This window comes from Dryobates pubescens, chromosome 12 (assembly GCF_014839835.1).
Source record: "Dryobates pubescens isolate bDryPub1 chromosome 12, bDryPub1.pri, whole genome shotgun sequence".
In the NCBI taxonomy this organism is placed as follows: domain Eukaryota; kingdom Metazoa; phylum Chordata; class Aves; order Piciformes; family Picidae; genus Dryobates; species Dryobates pubescens.
This window is the reverse complement of record NC_071623.1, coordinates 27,237,546-27,264,223: the sequence shown is the minus strand read 5'-3', so window position 1 is coordinate 27,264,223 and position 26,678 is coordinate 27,237,546.

The following is a 26,678-nucleotide window of genomic DNA, read 5'->3' as shown; positions in this document are numbered from 1 at the left end:
CTGCACTCTTCTCTCTAGGATTTTTAACAAAGGTCAAGAAAGTACATTGACAGTGGTAGATGGGAAATAAGGTTGAACACAACAAGGAGACTTCTATGTAGATCATTATTCCTATGACACTGGACGCAAGAGATTGAGAATTTTCCTGGGCAAAGAGTTATGGTCCTGAAACTCTGGTCTAGTCACACAGGTTTCAAAAAAAAGGTGCTAATTACAAGAATAATGATGACAGATTTGTGAACTGATAGATCTAGATTATTGATGGGCAGAGTCCAAGGGCATGAGATTTAACACATCTAAGTGCCAGGTTCCACACATTGGCCACGATAACCCTACACAGTGCTACAGGCTGGGGTCAGAGGGGCTGCAAGAGCAGCCAGGCAGAAAGGGACCTGGGGGTACTGGTCGATAGCAGGCTGAACATGAGCCAGCAGTGTGCCCAGGTGGCCAAGAAGGCCAGTGGCATCCTGGTCTGTATCAGGAACAGTGTGGCCAGCAGGAGCAGGAAGGTCATTCTGCCCCTGTGCATTGCACTGTTCAGGACACACCTTGAGTACTGTGTCCAGTTCCGGGCCCCTCAGGTTAGGAAAGATGTTGAGTTGCTGGAATGTGTCCAGAGAAGGGCAAGAAAGCTGTTGAGGGGTTTGGAGCACAAGTCCCATGAGGAGAGGCTGAGGGAGCTGGGGCTGCTTAGCCTGGAGAAGAGGAGGCTCAGGGCAGACCTTGTTGCTGTCTACAATCACCTGAAGGGAGGTTGCAGCCAGGTGTGGGTTGGTCTCTTCTCCAAGGCAACCAGCACCAGAACAAGAGGACACAGTCTCAAGTTGTGCCAGGGGAGGTTTAGGCTGGATGTTAGGGAAAGATTCTTCATAGAGAGAGTGATTGGCCATTGGAATGTGCTGCCCAGGGAGGTGGTGGAGTCACCTTCACTGGAGGTGTTTAGGAAGAGACTGGATGGGGTGCTTGGTGCCATGGTTTAGTTGATTAGATGGTGTTGGATGTTAGGTTGGACTCAATGATCTTGAAGGTCTTTCCAACCTAGTTAATTCTATTCTGGGTGTTAGACATCAATGGTGACATAGTTATTTTAAAGCAGAGGGATGCAGGGTGACATCACCATCCCAAATTTTTCTCAGGAAACTGATGCTGTTGGTTGATATTCTTTTCCTCACCAACTCTCTTTCCCTGTTCCCAGGAAGGGAGTGAAAACTGCCCTTAATCTCCTTCCCTTAGCATCCCTGGGGACATCTGTCTAACACGGGCAGCCTAGGGTGGTCAGCCCCTTTCCTGGCAGCACTCACAGAGCTGGAGCTTAAGACAGGCCAGGCAATGGACACTTGATCATAAGGTGCATGGTAAACCCAGTTTAGCCCTTAAAGAGCAGGGCAGTGAAAATAAGAAAAAGATACTACTTACAGTTCTAAATGGGTTAATGTGAGGTTGTCTTAAGGCTCACCAGTTAATGACTATTGTAATTTTTGTTTGTGCTATCACTAAATATGATGTATATTTTGGGATAACACATTCAGGGGTCATTTTGAAAGAATTTTTCATTGGCTACAGGAAGAAAATACTCTGCTCCCAAGGTAGGTGAATTACTGGAGTAGTCAGTACAACACCAACTCACTCACATTTTCTAGAAGCTGAAATAACATCAGAGATACTTGATTCTATATCAGAAAGCTGATTTGTGCTACAGTTAATAGCCAGAAGTAGAATAAAGAAATATCTTTTAACCCCACTATAATTAGTTACCTTTTCCAAAGCAGCAGGAACAGCTTTTCTTCCACAGTCAGGCTATTCACATCAGTGGACTCAGAAGATGTACACATATAGAAAATTATACCTTTTATTATGTTTTTTATTAAAGTCTTTGGAAGACAAGGTTTGGCACGTACACTCAGTAATTAATATAGAAGAGTAAATTAGCTCAGACTGGAACATTACTTTCTGTTTCTCTTTCTTAAGTGACACTATTTAACTTGGGAAAACTTCCTCTCACTTTCCCCTTCTTTCCTTCCTGCAAATCATCTCATGAAGGACTCCAAGTCTTCACTCTCTCTACTAGGAAGATCACTCACTGGGCTATCATTAACTGTAAAAAATATTTGCTTTGATCAGCCTGTGGACATTGCAGGAAAAATAAGAATCTTTCACTCACATAGGTGCAAACAGGTACAAACTCTGCATACATTAAAACTAACAAAGTTTTTAACAAGCATAGATACCACTTTCTAGAAGAGTCTTCCAAATATAGACAAGAGATGGCAAAAATGGACTTGTCTTAAAAAGGTAAGTAGTCAGTCTACGGAGAACATGTATGTTGGCATTGCTGATAGCAGCAGATGTCTGCAGCTCCTGTCACAGAAGTTCTGAGCTGTCATTGACCAGCTGTTGTTTCAGGCTTCCAGGGTCAGAACTTCCTGGAACAGTTATGATATCTCAGCTACAGAACACTATATTTGAATACCACTTCTAAAATGGCTTTGTTTTTGAAGAGGTTGAAGCAGCTGTCCAGCAGTCTTTTAGATACTTCAAAGCATGTGAGGCTAATGCATTACATATGAGCCCTCCTGTTTGGTCTGCAGAAAGGATGTCCTCCTCAATTCTCAGTTGAATAGAGAAAGCCTTGTGGTATGAAATAATCTCTTTGGCTAGTTTTGTAAGTTGTGATTTATTTTTGCTTCATTTCAATCCATAGTCACAGAAAATGGTATTACATTAGATAGAATACTTTTACTACCAGACGTTGGGAAGTTTGGTACTTTAACTGAGGAACTGCGGGAAGATGAAAACTGGAAGATAAAAATCACTACAGTAAACCCAGGAATGTTATCTCAGGTACTTAGCAGGAATGTAGTGATGATTGAGCTATCCTCTTGTACAATCTCCAATCCAAAGGCCATTTACAACACGAAGTTCGTGTGAGGAGGTGATCAAATTAACAAGCAACTACGTGCATTTTTCCATGCAAAATAATGGAGGATATAACGTGCCTCCCCAAAACCCATACTTCATAGCTATCTGAAAAGCCAAAGGTTGCCAAATGGGCATTTTCACATTGACTACAAATTTATCACAATCTACCACTTGCAGAATTTCAGACATTTTTCCCCCATCTGCCTTATGAATTCTTTCTGGAAATGTAATGACAGCAAAAATAGAAGTGCAGCAATGCCATAGAGTCTGAAGGGTTTCTTTAGCTAGTGATTTTTTTAGGGTCACCTTGGTAAGCAGAAGTGTTTGAATACCCTGATGATCTTCAAAAACACTTGCATCTGCATTCACAGAAATTAGGTCTCAAATCAACTATCTTTCTAAGGTGTCAGTGTGGAGGGATACATCGATAACTCACAGAAGATAGGTTGCTAGTGTTGTGAAATGGACTAAGAAAAAACATGGTGTTTATCTAAAATGAGTATGGTTTATGTTATATGTGCACATATCTAAGTGAAGGGTCTCAAAGCTATTTTAAGATAGCATTTTTGGCAATGTTCTGGACTTCCAGAACTTTTCCACCCTCCTTACTGCCCTACTAATGCAAATCAGAGGTAAGACTAGCAACCAGGCAACCAGCACCAGAACAAGTGGACACAGTGCCAAGCTGTGCCAGGGGAGGTTTAGGCTGGATGTTAGGAAGAAATTCTTTACAGAAAGAGTGATTGGCCATTGGAATGGGCTGCCCAGGGAAGTGGTGGAGTCACCATCACTGGAGGTGTTTAGGAGGAGACTTGATGGGGTGCTTGGTGCCATCATTTAGTTGATTAGATAGTGTTGGATGTTTGGTTGGACTTGATGATCTCAAAGGTCTCTTCTAACCTGGTTAATTCTATTCTATTCTAAAATACTCTTTACCAGCTGTATAAAAATACAACAAAGACACCATCACCTCTGAGATACAAGAGGAAGCTTTTCATAATTTCAAAATCTCTGGTTATTGTGATGTCCACTAAGCACTTTTTATTTCCTTTTTTATTTATTTATTTTTAAAATTTCATTACATTTCTGGAACCTGACATAGGGCTTGAAGAAAACAGACAATCAAAATCCTTATTTTCTGTCATTACAATTCATTTTTTCCTCCATGATACTACAGAGAAATCAAGGGTGTTGTATCAGATATACTAAGAAATATTAAACATTACAAAACTGAGCAATAATGAACAGAATATAAGAAAGAATATCTGTGTCCTCTAGTACCAAAACTAAGTATGTGCAGTGCCAATGAGCTATGTGGTTTGATATGACCCCTGGGAAAGGTCAATCATACCTTCATATTCACTGAGATTTTTGGTGTAATAAGACCCTGGATTGTGTATACAAGACTTCCACTAAGTGTTTTTAGTTTTCAAAGACTTTCTACTACTTCTGCTTCCATTAAAATTCAAGATAATTTTCTCAAAGAAATGCAGTCCTCTTTATTGTGACTAATACTGTTTTTTAGGTCAGTCTCTTTTCCTGACTGAATCTTCTTGCTCTCTACATTACTTAGACATTATATTGCATTAGATTGTTTTCAATACAACTTGTGAACTCTACAAATTCTTTCTTTCCAGGATCTGGGCTGCTGAAACACTTCACAAGTGCAGAACTCTTGACTGCTCACTTGACTCCTGCTTCAGTTTTGGCTTGACACACAGCTTTTGCTAAGACCTCATGTATTCTGGGTGCAGCATCGTTAAGTCACAGCCAGAGCAACATGTTGAATGGTGGACTGGCTGCAGTGGAAAGGAAGGGTCATAAGCAGTCATACTTAACAGCAACTTACTTTCTCCTACAGATGTAGCCTCTGGCATTCTTGCATAATAAATTGTCTGGAATTTTCTTAGAATCCAACTAACTAATGGATGTGGTATAAACTAAACCTCCATGCTCAAGGCATAAATACATCAGCTTACCCTTAAAAATTCTTGAAGCAGATCCAGCAGCAGCCAGACTGCAGAGACTTCTATGCTTCCTGAAGCGATGAAGCGGAGGAGGAAGAATGAGCACTCTCACTGTCGGGTAGGGAGCCATTTTGCTCATAAACATGCAACTTAGCAGTTGCAGAATTAAAGAAATAATGAATTAGTGAATTCACATGTTAGACTAGTCTGCATAAAGGGAACAGAGACACTGTTCATCTCGTTTGGGTTTATTTTTGCTAATGAGTTCATAAAATACAGCTTAATTTACAGAGTGCATAATTTGAGATACTCAAACGGACCACAGCAATAATGCTCTCTAATATAGGACCGCATATTCCCCTGGTACATAGATGGTATTGCGTTTAGAACAAATAATAATACTATGAATAATAATATTAACTTTATTATTAGTAGTAAGAACCATGGGGTCAGTAAAGTTAATGACTGCTGCATTCATAGTCCAGGTGGAAAGGCAAGATAAGGAGCCCTGGTATAGCTGCATCCAGGCTGGTATTGCACAAATTTGAGCAAAGGTTGGCATATTGTGTTAGGAATGTCAGATGGTTCCCAAGCAACCTGTTAAACATGCTTATAATGCACTGTGCTCCATACTGCCTGTAGAGTAAATAAATCTGTCCTTGGCCTAGCGGGCAATTTCTTTTTTACTTTTCCTGATCATTTACTCAGCCTTAGACCCTGCATCAAAGATGACAATCCCTTGCAGCCTTAGACCTTCCCCAGCAGTCCCAGCCCTCACTTCAGAAACTGGTTAATATTCAGTGGGCTCATCTCCTCTGTCAGGTTTGGGAAGGTCAGTTTTGAAGATTAGCTCTGAAATGAGACCTTCCGCAAGTCATCAGCATTTCTGTTCCGTAATGCTGCGAGCTGTCCTCAAAAAGAAGCCTGAGCAAATCACACCTCCTCCACCACTCACAAGCTGTTTTCCGTCCAGACCAGCAGCTCAGAGTGAATTTGATGTTTTCAGCTGGGCCTGAAATATGCATTATTTATAGATATGTTAGCCAAGAATTTCTAAAGTGTCTAAGTTTAAAAATAATGCTCGAGCCTCCCCTCAGTACACAAGTTATTAATGGGATTTCAGGAAAGAGCATGACCTCTCATCACATCAATATTTGATCAGGCAATGAATGTGACTTGCTCAGAAACTAAAGGCTGGCAGAATTCTCAATAGTTATGTTCTGTATGTTAAAATGACAGCAAACCATTTTAGTGTGTGCTGGTGATAAAACAGAAGCTACACTGTTGTCCTAGTCCTTATACATTCTTCATATAGAACATAATATCTGAGTATCTCAGACCACCTCTGATTTGTCTTGTACCTACAAACAGTTACATTTTTCTTTCTAGCCTTCCTTTGTGATGCCAGAAGAGGTACCTGATTCTAACTCTCCTGGGAATAGTTGTTTTGTTAGGGCTAGCAGTCACCTGTATTGCTATAGTTTTTTGTATCTTTAATTATGGGCCAAAATCCCATTGTAGTCAACACTCTGCAAATAGAGAAAAAGAGTTCTCAGGCTACCAAAAGCTCCAGGCTAAGCGTGAAACTGACAGGCATAGGAAAAAGAGAAAATGAGACGGTTTGGTCTGTTTAACACATGTTGATGGCAGCACAATAAGATCTTAATACTACTGAACAGAGCTGTTTGCAGAGTTGAGTGTCAAAGAATAAGGCTGCAGAGTGTATAGAAACAATCAAGGAGTTATTAGTCTAATAAGTAAGCACTACAGGAATGTTTCAAGGGAAAAAAAAAAGCTGAAAAATATCTGAAGCCCATAAAAAACACTAAAAAATGCTGAAAGTTTTGTTTCTTCACAGTCCAGGATTATTCTCCATTTTATGCAGTGAACTTAATAGAGATTAACAGCAGAAACAAAGAACTCCCATTATACTAGAACGTACTCTGCATGAGAAATGAAGCAAGAAGAGTAATCCTTGAAGTGCTGCTTTGTTGAAGCATTGACCTGTGCAATGGTGACCAGCAGTCTGACAAACTGAGAAAAGAAAACCCAAAAAAAGAGCATAAATTTCTGGGTCACACTTTGCAGGGAGGATATTCTGACATACTGCTCTGTACAAAAGATTAGGGGACCAATACTATTTTTTTTTCTGCATTCTTTAAGTCATCTTTCGCTAATAAACAAATCTGAAACTACTACTCCAGCAGGAGCAGGGAAGTCATTGTGCCCCTGTACCGTGCATTGGTTAGGCCACACCTTCAGTACTGTGTCCAGTTCTGGGCCCCTCAGTTTAAGAAGTACATCGAGACACTTGAAAGTGTCCAGAGAAGGGCAACAAGGCTGGTGAGAGGCCTTGAGCACAAGCCCTATGGGGAGAGGCTGAGGGAGCTGGGATTGTTTAGCCTGGAGAAGAGAAGGCTCAGGGGTGACCCCATTGCCCTCTACAACTACCTGAAAGGTAGTTGTAGCCAGGAAGGGGTTGGTCTCTTCTCCCAGGCAACCAGCACCAGAACAAGGGGACACAGTTTCAAGCTGCGCCAGGGAAAGTTTAGGCTTTAGGTGAGGAGAAAGTTCTTCATGGCGAGAGTCATTCGTCATTGGAATGTGCTGCCCAGGGAGGTGGTGGAGTCACCATCCCTGGAGGTGTTCAAGAGGGGCTTGGACATGACACTTGGTGCCATAGTCCAGTCATGAGGTCTGTGGTGACAGGTTGGACTTGATCTTTGAGGTCTTTTCCAACCTTTGTGATACTGTGATACTCCTGCAGTTTCATCTAGGAATCAGACCATCTTGGTACTGTATGCTTGGATCATTCCTAACATCTATATTTATACATGCATGTACACTTGCACTTAAGCAATCTTATCCCATTCAACTTTACTTTCAGATGGGAGCCCAGGAGGTTAATTAATCATGGAAGATTTGTCCTGCAACATATACTGGGCAGCTGAAATGCTTTTTGGCCTTCAGCTTCCCTGGCTTAGCTTTTGCAAAAATATTTTAATCAAATCAATTCCACTCCCTACTCCAAAAAAAAAAAAAAAAAAAGAAAAGAATTATACCTGGGTCAAAATCACTTCTGGTTTGAAATCTTTTGGAACATATTTCGTAGATTGGAAACAAAAATCCAATGCACTTGACTTCAGCACTCAAAGAGAATACAGTACGGGGGAAATTCAGACAGTAGAGAGATAATTACACTTACTGCATTAGCAATTGTACTAAGATAAAGTACATTCAAGGTCAAAGAAATGAAGGAACAGATTCAGAAAGGACTGACTTGAGGTAATTCATCATTTTTTCATATCTGTTCTTTCAGAGCAGTACACAGCCTTGCGGTAAGCAGAAATAGGAGAGGTAGTAAACCAGACAAATATACACAGAGGGAATGAAAGAAAGCATGTTCAGAGCAAGTTGGTAAAACATAATAGGCATAGAAAACAGTAGTGGGGAAAGAGAATAGAGAAAAGACAAGAAAATAAGGAGATAATAAGGAGACCGTGAGCAGCTGTCGATCTCCCATATCATTGCAAATGACAGCAGAGGGCTCATGAAAGTTTCAGAACTAATGGTAGAAATGCCATTAATGGTACAAGACCCTTCCAAATAATTTATGACTTCCCCACCAGTGCCTGATATTGCCACTGTGGCTACTAACACTGGCCAATAATATCACAAAGATTCACATCAGTTTTTCTCTCATGTTGAAAAAAAATAATGTAGTTTAAAGTAATTTCTGGACCCACGCTATGAAAATATTCAAGGGAATATTAACTTACAGGTATTTTGAAAGATTCTGCACAGTTACCTTTTAAAACACATCTCTCCAGGAATAGAATAGAGTAGAACAGAACAGATGAGGATGGAAAAGACCTTTGAGATCATCAAGTCCAACCTATAACCCAACACCATCTAACAACTAAACCATGGCACCAAGAGCTCCATCCAGTCTCTTCCTAAACACCTCCAGTGATGATGACTTCACCACCTCTCCGGGCAGTCCATTCCAATGGCCAATCACTCTTTTTTTCCTTCCACATTTCCATCCTACAACACTCCCATTTAAGCAGTTACCTCACAGAACATAACCTCAGTTTGGAAATGTATTATTTTTGTACACTGTCATCTTAGCTTGATAACCCAGACCTGCAGAAGTTCATGGACTTAATAGCCAGTGAACTTTCTCTGGGCAAAGGGATATATTCCTCTAGTGGTTTCAACAAATACAGAAGCAGTATGTTCTCTATCTGTATCGTAGAACAGGTTTTGCCTGAAAGTAGTGTTGATAATACAATGAAGCTTTAACTATTGCTGAGTGTTAGGTATGTGGCCCAGATGCCATAGCCAAGAAGTGATTGCATGGAGTCAAAGTATTTTCTGCTTCTTATCCTACCCCACTGGTGAGTAGGCTGGAGGTACACAAGAAGTTGAGAGGGGACTCAGCCTTAAACCCTGAAACTAAGATGACAATCCCTTGCAGCCTTAGACCTTCCCCAACACTCCCAGCCCTCACTTCAGAAACTGGTTAATATTCATTGGGCTCATCTCCTCTGTCAGGTCTGGGATGGGGCCTCTACCGCCTCTCTGGGCAACTTGTGCCACTGCTCCACCACCCTCATACTAAGGAGCTTCTTCTTATGTCCAGTCTAAAGCCACCCTTCCCACCTGCTCCAGCATGGCTGTGGGGTCTCCATGGGCTGCAAATGGAGTCTTACTGTAGCCTGTGGATGCTCAGTCTGCCATTTCACCATGGGATGAAGGGCAGTAGCTGCTCTGGTGTGCCTCCCCAGCTCCTTCCTTACTGACCTAGGTGTCCATGTAGTTGTATCTCTCAGTTCTCACTCCTCTCCCAAGCAAAAGACATTCCAAACTTCTTAAATATATTATTGCAGAAGCACTGAATGGCTTGTCCTTGGTCAAGACAGGTCCACCTTGGAGATAGGGAAGCTTCTCAAAGCTTCTGACAGGGCTCATGCCAGTAGATTCCTCCCCCAGTAGCAAAACCCTGTCACATTCACACCCAATACCTGAGGTTAAATCACAACAGACAGCCTTTGAAATAAAAGATTTCAAAGCTAAGTTATTTTGGTAGGAGAAAAAACTTAATTTTTAACACTGTATGAGACAAATAAATTAGGAACTGTTTAAAGTTCTAAATCATATTTTTGCCTGTCAGCTGATTTCAACAGAAAAAGTAAGATTAGCTAAGAGAGAGGTTTTTCTGTTTAGTTGAAATGGAAATGATACAGTGATATCAAAAGTAAATTACTGATTTTTAAAAGGTATTTGGTTGGGTTTTTTTAACTGTTTTTCTCCTGACAACAGCATCAAAGAAATTAAGCAGCAAAAAATATGAATTTCATCCTGTGGGTGGCACTCCTGGACTGTCAGAAAACTAGTGACCTTAGAGAACTCTGCCTTTGATAAAATTTTACAGGGAAATTCAGATTTGTTTGTTCCATACCCGCAATATATTCAAAAGGCAAGGCTTGAATAGCCAAGATACTCTTAAAATGACTGCAAATGCTCTTTATTTAGTGCAGGTAAGCAGTTTCTATAACCTCAGCACCCAGTCGAACTGTCACAGGTAAGTCCAACAAATACAGTATTTCAGTTGATGAATGTAAGAACTAAATCTGCTGGGGAAGCAGTGGACAGATATTATTACAATTTCAGAATGCTTAATGCTGTATATGATTAAAGCAGGAGTCCTTGAGCCAGCTTCTGTTCAAGAAGGCAAAGTGAATACATTGCCCTATTGAAGGGTAACTTTTGACCATGTTTCTTGCTTTCTCTTTCTGGACATCCTGAGGCAAGTCTCTGTCACCGAGGTGGGGAGAATGGTGGTGAAACAAAGCTTTGGGGTTAATATTCAGTGATGCATCTTCTCTGATGCAGAGGGAGAGACAAGGTGTACAAGAAAGAATACATGTGGATGGCCCAATAATTACCCTTTTGCCTAGCCTAGAGTAAAATACTCTCTTTGCAAGTGTCCAGGATCCCTAATCTCTCTTTTGATGCCGAAAGAAGAGTACATAAGCTAGGCAAAATGAAAAGAAAGAGACGTTTCCATGAACTAAACTAAGTAATGTCAGAGGGTTGTGAGAGTAAATAGAGAGGTTACAGAGAAAAATGTTTGGATTTAATAGTTTGATACTGACCAGCAAGTAGGATGTAGTGACTTCATCCCTAGCAATATTGGTCAGGATGATGCACAAAGCAAGGAGTGTAGAAAATACTGGCCACCAAGGAAAACTCAATATGTAATTCATGAGAACATAATTCTCTTGCCTCCTGTGCTTGTAAAATCCTTGACAAAGCACTATGAGAGCTAAAGGAAATCACATTTAAAGACTGGACTTCACATTTTTCTTCACATATACTCACAACTCCTCTTCCCCATTTTTTCTGATACAAGCAACAACATATTAAACAGCTACTGGATATTACTGCTGTTGCCACAGACAGTCAGGGACAGCAAAAGTAGGTGTATGTGGTTTTTAAATACGTTTTACTGTGGAAAACATGCAGCATCCAGAGGTTACATCCCCCCAGCTCAATTTAACTGCTGTGACAAATAGGATCATTTACAGGACAGTAAACGACCATACACTTGTGGCTATTTGGTGTGTCTAAGTAATAAATTTTAATGCCCTAAACAGAGATAGTCTATAATCTATATAAGCAACCTGTAAATCAAGATAATGAGTAGCCAAATAGTCCTTTGGTGAAAAATGTCTTGAGGAAAAGGAATGCAGAGAAAGTAATGTGTCTTCCCTGAAAGGAATAGTGTAAAACATTCCAATAATTAAGACCGCAAGGTCATGCCGGTGGCAATTGATCAAGAGTCACATTTTTGTGAGAGCACTGTGAATGAGTATGGTAAATTTCCTTGCTGCACAAGCCAAATGGAGCTCTTGTCAAGAGTTCAAACTCAAAATGCTATGCATCCTAGGTGATACTCCAGGGAAATCCATATTCAGATTCACTGCAAGTACCAGCCACATAGCAGTGACTGTTCATTTGCTTTAGGTAAGTATCAGTTTGTAGGAATGACTAGGTTCATTGTATGTGCAACAATATTTCCTCCAAATAAGGAGGAGCAGTCAAGTTTAAAATACCTGTGCCATACTGCATATTAATACTTCAAATGTAACAACTTTAAATTATTATTAGGTATCACAATTTCAACAAAACTTATTCCTTACTCTTCGAAATTCAATTAAGTCAATTGTACTGAAGAATAGATCTCAATAGGCAAGACATTTGTCAAGAGCATAAAGTAACATTTTCTTCAAGGAGACATTTTTTTCTTCACAGCCAGCCTAGCAACCAATTTAAATATATATCCCTCAGCAGGAATTGCTTTACTTAACCATCAAGCTCCATTTTACAAGACATTAATGACATCATGTAAGACTATTTTCCCTCAATGCTTCTGACAAATTTTCAACACATTTCCATGCTACTGCCTGCTTCAAACAGCTCTTTACTAAAGCATTTTAGGTACCCTCAGAGGTGTACCAGAAGTATGATTTTCTTGCAGGAAACTTTTACTAAAGCCCTATTAACTTCAGTGTCTCACCTACTGTGAGTCATTTCAGATCAGAAGATTAAGCACTTGTCCTTTGAATGTATGATACCAAGTACCCTGAATGTCAGTCTCCTATTCTAACACTCAATAGTAGAAGGGCCAGACCAAGCTCTTTTAAATAATGACAGTGAGTATTTCAAAGCATCACAGTGAATACACACTGCAGAAGCTACAAGACACCTCTCACATGAAGGTAACCATATCTATTTGGCAGTATCTGTTCAAATAATACTCTCTCTTCAATTGCATTTCAAATACACTAGAATAGAATAGAATAGAATAGAATAGAATAGAATAGAATAGAATAGAATAGACCAGACCAGACCAGACCAGACCGGAAGAGACCTTTAAGATCATCGCGTCCAACCCCTCAACCAATCCAACCCACCTAAACAACTAAACCATGTCACCAAGCAACCCATCAAGTCAAGATACCAGGCTCTGGGTGAGACTCATCTGCTTCAATATTGTAAACCAATAAAAAATATGGTTTAAAGCACTGTACACCTTCTTCTTGATCAAGCAGGAGTTTGTCCCTTGTTAAACATCACCACCCTTAGGGGTAATGGAAGCTGTCTTGCCACTATTTTCTATATAGCATAAAAAGAGTACATAGTAGTGCATGCAATACATGCTTTTTTATTTGAAAGGTCTTCCTCTAAACTGAGGTCATGCTAAGAGGTGCTCCCTCTGCCAGTGCTGAAGTGAGGGCAGTCAATCACTTTTGTACTTTCTCAGGACTGACAAAAACACTTTCCAGTGTCAGGTTTGTTTTCCATAGCCCATAGTTATAATTTCCAACTCACACCAAGAAAAAGGTGGATCCAGTCAATGCCTTTAGGAAGCATGTGCAGTATGAGGAGATCTGTCAAGAAAAGAAGACTATTTGAAGTAGAGAAAATCACTCTATTAGGTTTGGCTGAGCTGGAGTTAACTCTCCACAGAGCATCCTTTTTAGTGCTGTGTTTTGCAGTGATGTACCTGGGTGTTGATAACACACCAGTGCTTTGGTTACTACTGAGCCAGGCACCAAGGCTGTGTTTTTGAGCATTTCCCCCCCAACAGTAGGCTGTGGAATGGGCAATATCTTGGGCTGGAACACAGCCAGGCCAGCTGACCCAAACTGACCAAAGGCATATTCCTTACCATATGACATCAGCTCAGATATAAATGCCAAGTCAAAGAAGAAAGTGTGGGGGCATATGTTGATGGAATCTGCCCTCCTGAGCAACCACTATGCATACTGAAGCCCTCCTTCCCTGGGAGTGACCAAAACATTGTCTGCTGATGTGAAATAGAGAACAATATCTTTGCTTTGGCTTCTGTGCATGGCTTTTGCTCTGCTTTTCATCATATTACATTGCTTCTATCTTGACTCACAGGCCTTTGGTTATACTTTCCCCCTCCCTTGTCCATCTAAGAGGAGGAGCAATAGAGCAGCTTTGGTAAGCATCTGACTCCCAGCCAGGGCCAAATCACCACAATCACTGTCATTACTATGAACATGGAGCTTGTATTTACCAGCCTGTTCTCAGAAAAAGCCTTGCTCTCACTTCAAAGGTAACAGATACATTCTATACAGCGTGTTCAGTCTAATGCCAGCACAAAGAAAATGGATTCACAGAACCTGAAGATTCTTTTTCTGAGAAAGAAAGGCCAGATGAAAGGCACATCTAGCTAACAGTGCTGGGAATATGACATGAAAGCAGCCAAGTATATGGTAACCAGAAGCAAATTCTGTGTTTAAATAGAGATAGGGAATTTACTTCTGTGTGATGACTTCTAAATATCTTAATCCCTTAAAGGTTTGAGGATGTTTAAGAGAGAGTACCAAATAGGCTTGTGACACATCACAGCAGTAATGGAAGTTACTGAGACTTTTATGGAATCATATGAAAAGCAAGTGTTTACTCTTTTTTTCCAGGAAGACAAATACAATTTTTCCCAGAACAGCCCAGGCAACACAAATTTTGAGATGTTAATGCCCTTCAAAAATTAATGTTTCTTTATCAAACCATGTTGCTACTTTTATTCAGACTGAACTGTGCTGTCAGCGGGATGACAAAATATTTTGTGATACCCATATGGCTAGGTCATTTTTACTGATGCTATCTAAGCACATTGAGCTGTTAAAGGAGAATGGTGATGCTATGCCATTCACCTCCATTTCTCTTAAACTGACCAATATTACTGGCTGTCCACAGTAAGCTACGTTATGAACAGTCAGATGAAACAGTGAATTGCCATGATTAATCTTCCTAAAATCAAGATTTTTCCTCCTTCATTGTCTCATCCCTTTGAAGTGGATAACATTTCTTGGTCACTTCTCTATATTTTGGCCAACTATTTCTACTTCTCTTTTTAGTGCAGGCTTCATAATTTATTTTGATGCTGCTCTTCTAGCTGCTACTGAATGGAAACCTATTTTTGTGCCAGATGTCTTCTGAATTTTGAATGAAATAAATCCTTAAAGGCAGATAAATTCCACATTCAGATGTCTCAAAATGAATTTTGGGATTAGAGAATGGAGTTCATCCTATTTTATACACTGCAATAGTCCTACAAATGCAGAGTGGAAAGACTGCACTCTGTATTAAACTTGATGGTTGGATCCTAAAAGATAATCACAGGAGATTTTTAGAGACCATGGAAAGCCCAGGAAGAGTGCTTTTTGGATATGGGATAGAAAGAAAAGATAATAAATGAAAGTGACTAGCAATGTGACCTTTTAAAACATGCACTCTTTTATTGTGTTTTGTATTTACTGAAAAGGAGGAGAAAAGTCTGAAGCTTTAAGAAAACAGGAAAATATAGGACAGTTCAGAATTCTGTTTCTAAAGTAAATGCTTATCTGAAGTAAGCATTCTGTAGTGCTGTGCATGCAAAGTTATGGACTATGAAATATTTGACCAACGAGGACAACATTCTTGTGATGAAACCAGTGAGCCACCAAAATTATTCTTTCATTTAGTTTAATCACTTAACTAGCCTCAGATCGTCATCATCAAATGAAAATAACTGAATGTGGATAGCTAAATAATGGCATTTCAGCCATGACCTTGCACACCTAGCAACAGCTATTGTATTACAATGCAATGTAAACCAGAAAAGGACTCTGTTCTGAAGCATTTCACTGCTAACAATGACCATTAGTAGAGAAAAGTCAATTATGAGTGTAGGAAGAGTTTTAAGTGGCAAGTTGTAAAAATGGACTATTTATTGTTTGCATTATCCATGTAAAAGTACAATATGTTTGACACTGGTTTTGAGTCAAATGGTGGTTAGCCAGTCCCTCCTTTTCCTGACTCTTTCAGTTTATTACTGAATCCTTTTATCCTTTCATACTGAAGGAAGAGGAGACAAAAGGAAACATCCTTTTGAAAACAAAAAGGAAGACCAAAACCCCAAACAGACCAAAACAAACAAAAACCCCAAACCACTACCAAAACCAAACAAAACCCCAGAACAACCAACAAACAAACACAACCTCCCAAAAAAAAATCCAAACAAAAAAGATTGCCTGCTCTTTAAAAGCAAAACTTGTCCCCAGACACAAGCACAGGCAATGCAGACATTCTTAATTACATTTTACATTTCTTCCTTTTGTTCTTTGCAGCTTCAACGGTGTTGTAAAGAGAAATATCTTTTGGAAATGCTTTGAACTACACTGCCAATAGAGCCTTAAAATGGGGGGGGAGGGGGGGGGGGAGGGGAAAGAAGAATCATTTTCCAAACTAAGAGATTATCCATAAATCTGGAAATACTCTTTCATATGTATTCACTATGAGAAATTAAAAGAAGGCAGGACAACAGTCAGATAAAAATAGTGTCAGCAAGTGCTGCAGCCAGAAAAATAAACCAGCTGCTCTTTTCCCCTTCCCCCCTTTACCCTTTGTTAATTTGAGAAAGGGAATAGATTTTTCTCCCAGAAGTACTCCACATGCAATTAGAGGTACTAACAGTGACACACAATAGGCATAAAATTTGGGTCTCACATAAGTTAACACTTCTTCCACTGTCTTGGGGTTTTGCTGTTGTTACTCAGGTTTTTCTTTCAATCTGTTTATAGGAGAAAATGGAAATTAGTTCTGTTTTGTGATCAAAGCAAACCCTATCAAGTTGAAATAGGAACAGCATTTAAAGGAAAAAAAAAACCAACAGGTTAAGAGGTGAGAATCTAGTCAAATGAAAGTTCCTCTTTTACACCATTGTACAGAGCATGCAACTATCCAGGGATTACAGCTGTTGCTAGAATGGTCAAAGTACGGAGAAGAGGGTTCAAGGCAGACAACAACTGAACAACAGAGGAAAATGTTACTATTATTCAATACCAAGAAAGCTACCATGACACAATGTAGTGAAAAAATCATGGACATTAGAGTCAGGGATAATTGTCTAGAGCTTCCCCATAATTAGAAAAAAATGTGATAGCTGTCACTCAGAATTTATCTCTGGGCTGAAGTCTGTCCAAAGTATCCCATGAAGAGACTGTGGAAAGCAAAAAAACCCAAAGAAGTTTTGTCTTTCTTTGTAACACCTGCAAGTCTGATTTATTCCCATTGCGAAAACCAAAACCGAAAACACAGGACATGCAAATAAACAAATATTTTATATTGAGACAGATATTCCCACAGTATTGCAAGCTAAATTAAGAAAAACTAAATAAATTTTCACTCCACAAAAACCTTCATTTCAGCTGTGTCTGTAAAGACAGGCTCTATTTATTTCCATGGTATCAGCACTACCTGGAAGTCATTTAATTACAACTACAAATCTTCAGCAAAATAAACAGTAAGATGGTAGTCACAAGCAACTCATCATCCACCCTGTTTTCAACTAAATTGAAAATTGCATTTTTCTGAATTTAAACCTTGTCTCTTTTGGTTTTCAGTCCTGTTTGAGCTGTTCAGATATTGGCTCATCTAATAGCTACAATTGCAGAGAGCAGACCAGACCAGCTTGGAATAGACCTTCAAGATCATCGCATCCAACCCATCATCCAGCACCATCTAATCAACTAAGCCATGGCAGCAAGCGCCTCATCAAGTCTCCTTCTAAACACCTCCAATGATGGCGACTCCACCACCTCCCTGGGCAGCACATTCCAATGGGCAATCATTCTCTCTATGAAGAATTTCTTTCCAACATCCAGCCTAAACCTCCCCTGGTGCAACTTGAGATTGTGTGCTCTTGTTCTGGTACAGGTTGCCCGGCAGAAGAGACCAGGATCCGCCTGTCTACAACCTCCCTTCAGGTAGCTGTAGAGACCAATAAAGTCTCCCCTGAGCTTCCTCTTCTCTAGGCTCCCTCAGCCTCTCCTCATAGGGCTTGTGCTCTAAATCCCTCACAAACTTTGTTGCCCTTCTCTGCCTTCTTTCTAATAATCTATATTTAAACATCCCAAAGTAATGGCAGGGAGCAGACAAGGAAAGAAGATTAGGATTTAATGCTAATAATCAGATATAGCTCTTATTTCAAGCTTTATGATGATTAAGGGAAATGTCTGAAATTAAAGGTACATTACCTTTTGTTTGGCATACGAAAACAACAACGGTGACAGTGGACCAGCATAGTTTTTACTACATTTGACAGAAATAATTGTTACTTTGCTTCTTTGTGATTTTTTTCCCCTACTAGATCATAGTCTAGTTTTTGCTTAAAAGAATAAAAGATAATACAAAGGTTTCCCAAACCTTTGTAGTAGAAATTCTTACCTCCAGAGCCATTACAGCCCATGAGGTAAACAGCTGCCAAGTCTTTACCCGTACTTACCTGTAGGAGCTTTGGCTCATACATAAAAAACAACCCAACTTCTAATAACCTGTATGTCGTAAAATAAATGTGTGAACAAAGGCTGAGGGGAAGTTTAAACCTGATCTCTCAAACTCCTGAATCTTCAAAATACCTCAAAGCTCAGATCCTTCCCATCTGCTAGCAGTTCCTCCAGGAGGAGTATTTTTATTTATGATTATTAGGATCTTTCTCCTGTTATCATCACTCCCATTTTTCTGGAGCAGCTCTCTCCTATGCCCTCACAAGGCAGCATTTTCACAGTTTGCAACATCAGCAGAACAGGAGTGATAACTTTCAACAGAGAGCTGACAATCAACATTTTTTTCTGGAAGAGGTGCAATCTACTCTGTACAAAGCTGCCTATCAAAATACAGAAATCTTTAAAAAATTAAACATCTCATGCCTAAGGAAGTATTGCACATCGAGGTCTGCTTACTGTCTCAGCCTGTAAGTAGCTGAGCTAGTATACCCCCATGATTGTTGTGGTTCATGGCTGCTCCACAAAACCACTCGTAAAATCACCCCACAGCACCTTTGGGGGGGGGGGGGGGGGCGGGGAAGAGAGCAGAGAGAAAAAGGCAAAACCCTATGGTTTGAAAAAAGGAGAGGCTAACAGAACAGCAGAAAGACATAGAAACAATTAGAGAGAACGATACTACTGTGAAAGAATATATAGAGTGAGTGATATGAAAGGCAGTTCCAACCATGCTGGCCTAGCCTGCCCACCTACCCTGCTCACATGATCCTGGTTCAGCTGCCTGCTTTGGCTGTGGCCTCTCCCAGCTTCTTGTGAAGAGAAAAATACCCTAACAAATACAACCCAAAATCTTAACCCTATCCTAGCTGAACCTAGGACAATGGTTTACAGCCTGAATGTCTTTCAGCCACTCTCAATTGTTGCAGGATCTAGCCTGTAAGCCACAGGGTGCAGTGTATGCCAATATACCTCACTGTGTTACTCTTCCATACAGGTGTCTGCCAATATCCTTAGTGCTAGACAATAATAAATGGTTCTACTTAAGAGTTTCACAGGTTTTCCTTTTATTTCCATGGAATGGAATGGAATGGAATGGAATGGAATGGAATGGAATGGAATGGAATGGAATGGAATGGAATGGAATGGAATGGAATTAACCAGGTTGGAGAAGACCTTTGAGATCATCGAGTCCAACCTATCATCCAACACTATCTAATCAACTAAACCATGGCACCAAGCACCCCATCCAGTCTCTTCCTAAATACCTCCAGTGATGGTGACTCCACCACCTGCCTGGGCAGCACATTCCAATGGCCAATCACTCTTTCTGTGAAGAACTTCTTCCTAATATCCAGCTTAAACCTCCCCTGGCACAGCTTCCTTACAGGGGCTTTCCTTTATATTCTGTGTTTCAGACAGACATTCAGGCTGCTTACAATCACCTACTAAACTGAATCTCAACTTAAAAGTTTCATTTTGATGGTTGAAAGAATTTAATGTGCCTGACAGTGAAACTTTCTGTCTATTCAAAATGAGTGGTGGATGACTGTTGTAATCAATAAAGCTTTCCTAGTGCAGAGAAATGCCCTTGAGAATGAAATGAGAGGCATCTGAGACATAATTCTCTTGAGCTCTCTTTTTACCAAATTGTTAATTTCTTGGGTTGGGAGACAGGCAGAGGCTCATGGTAGTCATAAGGAAAATTAATGTGCTACTGCCTTTAATGGTCTACAAGGTATTGTCAAGAAGTTATTTGGAAGTTTCTTTATGCTCACTATAAGACTTTTTACCATATCCTTAGGGAAGAAAGAAAAATACCTTCCATTTTGTCAGCAGATTTCTTGGTAGGTCAGGAGGAAGCAAAATCAAACAGAAAGAGTAAAGCATACACTTGTTATTTAGCTAACAAGAAAAGGCATCTAGTGCAGTGGCATGGCTCATTCATTATTTTTATTGGCCTTGGAATCACTGAAATTTGTTTCCTTTATATATTTTCATAGAAATAGCTCTACTTGCCTTTTAAAGCGCTAGATGCTAATATACTTCCACTCCCATCGGGCTTGAGATAAAATACCTAATAACACAACTAACATTTGTGGCAGCAAGACAAAGGCTGCACTGTTCCCCAGATCTGCAGCATTTGACTCAAGAGTGTGGAGCTGAAAGTGAAAGAATTCACTAGCCCTAGTGGACAAACACATTTATTTCATAAGAGGACATATAATGTATTTACTTATGGCATTTCTCTAGACCTTGTTCCTGAATAAAGGGTTTCCCCATTGAAAGCATACTCCATTTTTGTTCCTTTTCCCTGAGGGATCCTTTGACTGTTTTACTACCATCATTTACAGTGGTAGTGCTGTCACTGTAGTGACTTGTGAACCTCAATATATTTGATGATCTTAAGCATTTATACTGAAGCATTTGTATCACATTGCTCCAGGAACTCTTTCAATTATTTTCCCTTCAGTTCTTGAGCTTTTATGAAGTCTCATCACTATATAAACAAAATGATGGCACATACATGAATGAGAAGTTTTAGTACCCCAAACTATGCCAGGCAGCATCATATAGCTACATCATATGATTCTCACCCATGCATACAGAGTTGAGTTGTCTTGTGAATACAACTCGGATTCAAAACCAACACTTGTGGAGCTCATCTGTAATAAATCCAGTGTTTCTAGACATGCCACACTTGTACTACAGTAGATCAATGTGCACATTATGGAGAAAACTGAAAATCTCATAGGGATATCAAGATGAACTGCACAGAAAGTATCATACAGATAGAAATTTCTAATCACTGCACAATGTACTCCCATGTGCATTTTTCTGTGAGAAAGTAATTTGAGGGATTTAGACAAATTGGAGCCTCATGATACTTAAAAATCATAAAGAGGGCTGCAATTAATATTACCTTCAACTGAATATAAGGACACTGAAAGAATAGCAGGTAACAGCGTGCTTTGTGCAAGCATTTTACCTGTGAGAGCAATGTGACTACTAAAGACACAAAAATCCAGCATGGTTACATGACACAGATATCCAAGTTTAAAAGGAAAAAACAAAACAGAGTTGCTGGAGGGAGGACAAATTAAATGTAAGGGGCTATAAATTATCAGACCTTACTCCCAAACTCTCCAGAAGAATCATTAACAAAACAAAAAAAACAAGACAAGCTTTATGGAGAGGAAAGGAGATACCATAATTTTGGAAGGGGAATGATTGAAGAAAATGTGAGGCAAAAGTCAGGAAAAGTAGAGAAGAAAGGAGAGAAACTCACTTTGGTTTCAAATTCACTTAATCAAATTTTACAGCAAAAGTAAATTTGAAAGGACTGTCATGTTATCATAAAAAAGCAATTCAAGTAAAGATTTTGACATGCACTGAAATATGTCTGCAAAAGGAACCTGAACTAACTGTTCTGCTCAGTGATGATCAGACACTTTGAAGCTTCTTTTAATTTTTGATTAATTGTACTCTTCAAGAATTCCATGTAATTTTAATTGGGGCTTCATATGCATTCTCTGACAAAACAGAAAACATAGGCTTGCACTATTCAAAAATTACTTAACTTCAATATAAACAGCTCTATGTTGAAATAGGAAATGCAGAGGTTTTCTAAGTAGCTGGTAATATCCAGAATGAAATGCAAGACATCCCATTCAGTGATGTTGTCATCATTACCTTTTTTTTCCACATTCAGTGCACCAGTGAACAGGCTGCTCCAGTCACTGCTGAATCCTGAGGGTGCAGTTCTACTTCATGACAGACTATATTTGAACACTTTGCTTAGTGATACATCCTTACTTTAACATAAATTCAGAGTTTGCTGTACCAATCAAGACACATGGTCTGCCTGTGGGGAGAATGTAAAATGGGCTTCTAAATCCATTGAACAGAAAATCAAGGAAATATAAACTCAGAATGTCCCAAAATATTTTGTCCCTTGAAGGTAATAAGTGATTTATGTAAAACAATTTACTCTTTGAGTTGTAGACATTAAACAAAGCCAGGGCTCACTAATGAGTTATCAAGTGAATGGGAGAACAAGGTAAATGGGGAATTCTTCTGGTTCTGTCAGTGGGAAATTAGGTCTACAAGGATCAGAGTAAGAACACAGAGTAATCAGCATTAGGTTAATTACCTTTGTTGACCTGAAAGGTTGGAATTGAGATGTAAACAAAATAATGAAAATTTTTGAATCTCAATATTTTGTTTATTTCTAGGCAGCTATCACATATTTAAAGTACAGGATACCTTCCCGTTCCACCAGAAAAAGGGGAGCCATGAGGAAGAGTAATATCACTGCCTATATCATCAGGGCATTTGGTAATTATTCTCAGCTGAATATAAGGATCAGCATGGCAGGACAGAGTTCCATCTGCAACCTTTCTCCAGTTTAATTTAGGTTAGATGAGTAAAAAGCTAAATTGGTAAAAATGAAATTCTTTTTAATACTTGGAAATATTCCCATTATCCTATCCCTGAAACTGAAAACTTTATGTAGGGAGATTCAGAAATCACCTTTTGTTATGCTGGTTGATTGCAGCATTTTTGGAAAGGAAAATCTTTAGTAAACTTCTGTCCAAAAAAACATGTCAAGGATCAATTTTCCTGTACCAACATTCCCATGATTCTCATGTGACAAAGAACCCCAAAGACCGAAGAACAAAGTTAGAAATATTCAATGTATAGTTTGTTGGGGTTTTCTTCCTGGCTTAGAAGTTTCATCAGTGGTGGAGTCTTTATTTCATTCAAGCTTATTTTGCATCTCTTGGAGCAATAGCTTAACCAAACAATCCTATTGTAGGAGTTCTAGTAAACTGATAATGCAAATAAACAAGTGCCATTCCTCAGCTTTGAAATGTTATAACACAGTTTTTGCTCACTCCTGAGACCTTTAATTTCATTGCACAGCTGAGTCAGACCTGGCAGACTTCTTTTTGTTGAGCAGCAAATGTCTCAATCTGTTATGCCAGAGCCAGATGGCTACTTTTCACAAGCACTTTACAGATTGAAAAGGAAAAAAGTCAGGACTCTATGCCAATGATTCAGCGCTTTGAATCTACAAGTTAAGGTCAGAGTTGTGCAAATGTGCTACCAGGGGCCTAGGGAAGAGGATATGTCTCTCATCGCTCATTTGTTGATAATTTAGGTTACCTAGAGAAGACAATGGCCAGGGGATCATTAGAGTAATCCAACAAGGAGCAGATGACTGTTTGGAAGTACATGAGGGCATGCTTGTGTGCTGTGTGGGAAATAAACTTATTTACAATTGCACCACCACAGATTTAGTATGTGTCAATGCAAGACTATATAAAATGATACTTTAAAATTTTATCTTGCTTTTGGTCATTACTACTTATTGCTCTCTACAACTACCTGAAGGGAGGTTGTAGACAGCCAGAGGTTGGTGTCTTCTCCCAGGCAACTAGCACCAGAACAAGAGGACACAGTCTCAGGCTGCACCAGGGGAGGTTTAGGCTGGAGGATAGGAGGAAGTTCTACACAGAGAGAGTGATTGCCCATCGGCCTGGGCTGCCCGAGGAGTTGGTAGAGTCACCATCACTGGAGGTGTTCAGAAGGAGACTTGATAGGGTGCTTGGTTGCATAGTTCAATTGATTAGGTGATGTTGGTTGATAAGCTGGACACGATGATCTTGAAGGTCTGTTCCAACCTGGCCTATTCTATTCTACTACATCAGTCACTAAAAATTATGCTTCAAGGTATGTTTTTGTTCTTAAAACATCTGTTCATATATGATATCAGCAGTGACATTGCTGCTTGTTCAAATTGCACTTGCATAAACTCCTGTAAAATATTTTTCTCCACACCCACAGAATCAAGAGTGAATTTTGCTCAAGCATTTATTTGTCAGGAGTGTGCAAAAAAAAATATATTTGGTAAGCCATAGAAAAGGCTGAAATTTCTGCAGAGCTTTTTGGGAATTTCTCTTCGGTGGTGACCAAAATTGAATTCAAAAAAGCTGTTTAGTATGTCCAATCCTTCATTTAATCTCCATATATTTGCACAATTACTGCTATAATAAAAAATAAACCCCAACCAAACAAGAAAAGCTAGCAACAATGAATCCTCTTGGTGCTCACTACTGACGGCTGGAGGTCAGAGAGTTAAAAGCTTTCAGAAGTTCTATTAAGAAGCAAAAAAGATGAATGCATAAATACTGTCAGGAAATAACTTATCACCACGCTGACATCCTTGAAATGCAATTTCAGTTCAGGTCACTTCCTATTCTGCATGCCTTTTTTCACTGTTTACTTTTCTAAAATGTAATCGTTTATCAGATGTGATTTCAAGTGTAGTTTTTCAGACACGGTGGAGAAAGTATTATATTGAACTACTTTACCTGCAGCACCACATCCTCCACACTGTGACGGAATCATAGTTGCTGCTATTGTGTGTATCTGCCATGCAGAAACATTATCAGCTCCGATGCTTTTGGCATAACCCAGGAGAATGGAAGAATGTAAGGTTTCAATTAAAGCCAGCACTTTGCAATCTGAACGCAGCTGAGAAGGATTAAAACTTTAGAAGCCAGAGGTTATGGCATGAAAAGTTGCCCTTGACATTCCAAATTAACTGACATAAAATAATAATAATAAATCTGTTAAATAAATAATATTAGTCTATTAAATTGTATCAGAAGCTATACTACACCAGGCTCCATCCCGTACTCTGTGCTAACAGAGAAACCATGAGGAGGAAGTTCTTCACCATGAGAGTGGTGAAGCCCTGGAAAGGGTTGCCCAGGGAGGTAGTTGAGGTCCCGTCCCTGGAGGTGTTTAAGACCAGGCTGGATGAGGCTCTGGCCAGCCTGATCTAGTGTGGGGTGTCCCTGTCCATGGCAGGGGGATTGGAACTAGGTGAACCTTGTGGTCCCTTCCAACCCTGACTGATACTATGATACTATGAAAGAAAGTCACTTCAAGAGCCGTTGTTTGGGAGGGAAGGCATCTTTTGGATAGCTCAAAAATGACCAAATAGCAGAGAGTGTTGTTGTCTAGATGAATCAATAAATCTTTTTCCTTAGCTGCAAGAAAAATGCTGTAAAGACACTGTGTCTTCAATCATTCTCATTAGCCTTCATTTGTTGTTCTAATACTGTTCACAATTCCAACTAAAGGGAAACTTCTGTGAGACTAGATCTGGATCCCGATTAATTAATTCCTACAAGAGAGACCGGGATCTGCAGAGAATAAATTGCACTTTATCGAGTAAAAGCCTTATCCCAAACAGTTTTTCTTCTAAGAATGACAGACTTCTGTGCTGTCAAAGAAATATAATAGTCCTTCTCACTAATGGACTCAAACTCACTTTGATTTTCTTCAATACTGCAATAGAAGGCTCAGTGTGTGGTATAGAGAGGAGGAAAGTTTTAAGATTCTGACTTTGGGACACACACTCATGTTCAGGGGAGAAGGAAATAATTTTGTTTGTCACATTTCTGGTCATGGACAGCAACCACGATTTCTCAGTAAACGTTTATACGTCAGAATTGCTTTATCCCTCACAGGATGTTCAGTTAATGTACAGCCCTCTGAGAGCAACAGTTTCACAACCATGGCAGAGGATATTGATGCAGTGTAATGTTAGGAGGCATTCCTCTGTGCACAGCAACAGAAAAACTTAAGTTTTTTATTCATCTATACAAGAGGTGATGTGTGCTACAGCTACTAAAATCAAGACAGACATTAATCTGACGTCCTACACAAGTGAACAGAACGGTAACTCTGTAAATAAACTCACAAACATTTAAGAAAACAAAGCTGCGAGCACAGTGTAGATTTCCTGTTCAGAGGTTTACTTCAGTACTCCTTGTTCTCTCTTACTCCATTAGAAGGGAAGTGCATTATAAATGCCACCCAGTATCTTGACAAATACAAACAATATTAACCAACAAAGAAAAGAGAGCGTCCTGGTTTTGAGCTAGAATATCTCCGGCTGGAGGACAGAATGTATTTTACCCCAAAGGAGTAAATAAAAACACTCCACAGAACTGGAAGTTAAAAAGAGATAATATTTACAAAAGTAAAAAGTACAGAAAGGTATTGAAGGAGAAGGATGGAGATATATATGTGTGTGTGTATATATATACATGCACACAATGAGAATTGGTCTTGGTCTCACCCCCCAGCTAAGCGTAAGTTAGGCCTTGCTATACAGCAAGCAATAACAGCTCCCACCAGCAAATCCTTCCTCATGCTGCAAATGAGAGCAAAAGCCATGCTCCCAGAGCAGAGAGAGAGAGAACTGCAGAAGTGCTGTCTCTTAAATAGAGATACAGGAGAAGGAATAGAATAACAAACTACAATATCCTGTGCCTCCCTCTTGGGACTTTCTAGTCCCCTGGAAGACTTCTAACTCTATGGTATTAAAATTATAGAACCACAGGATTGTTAG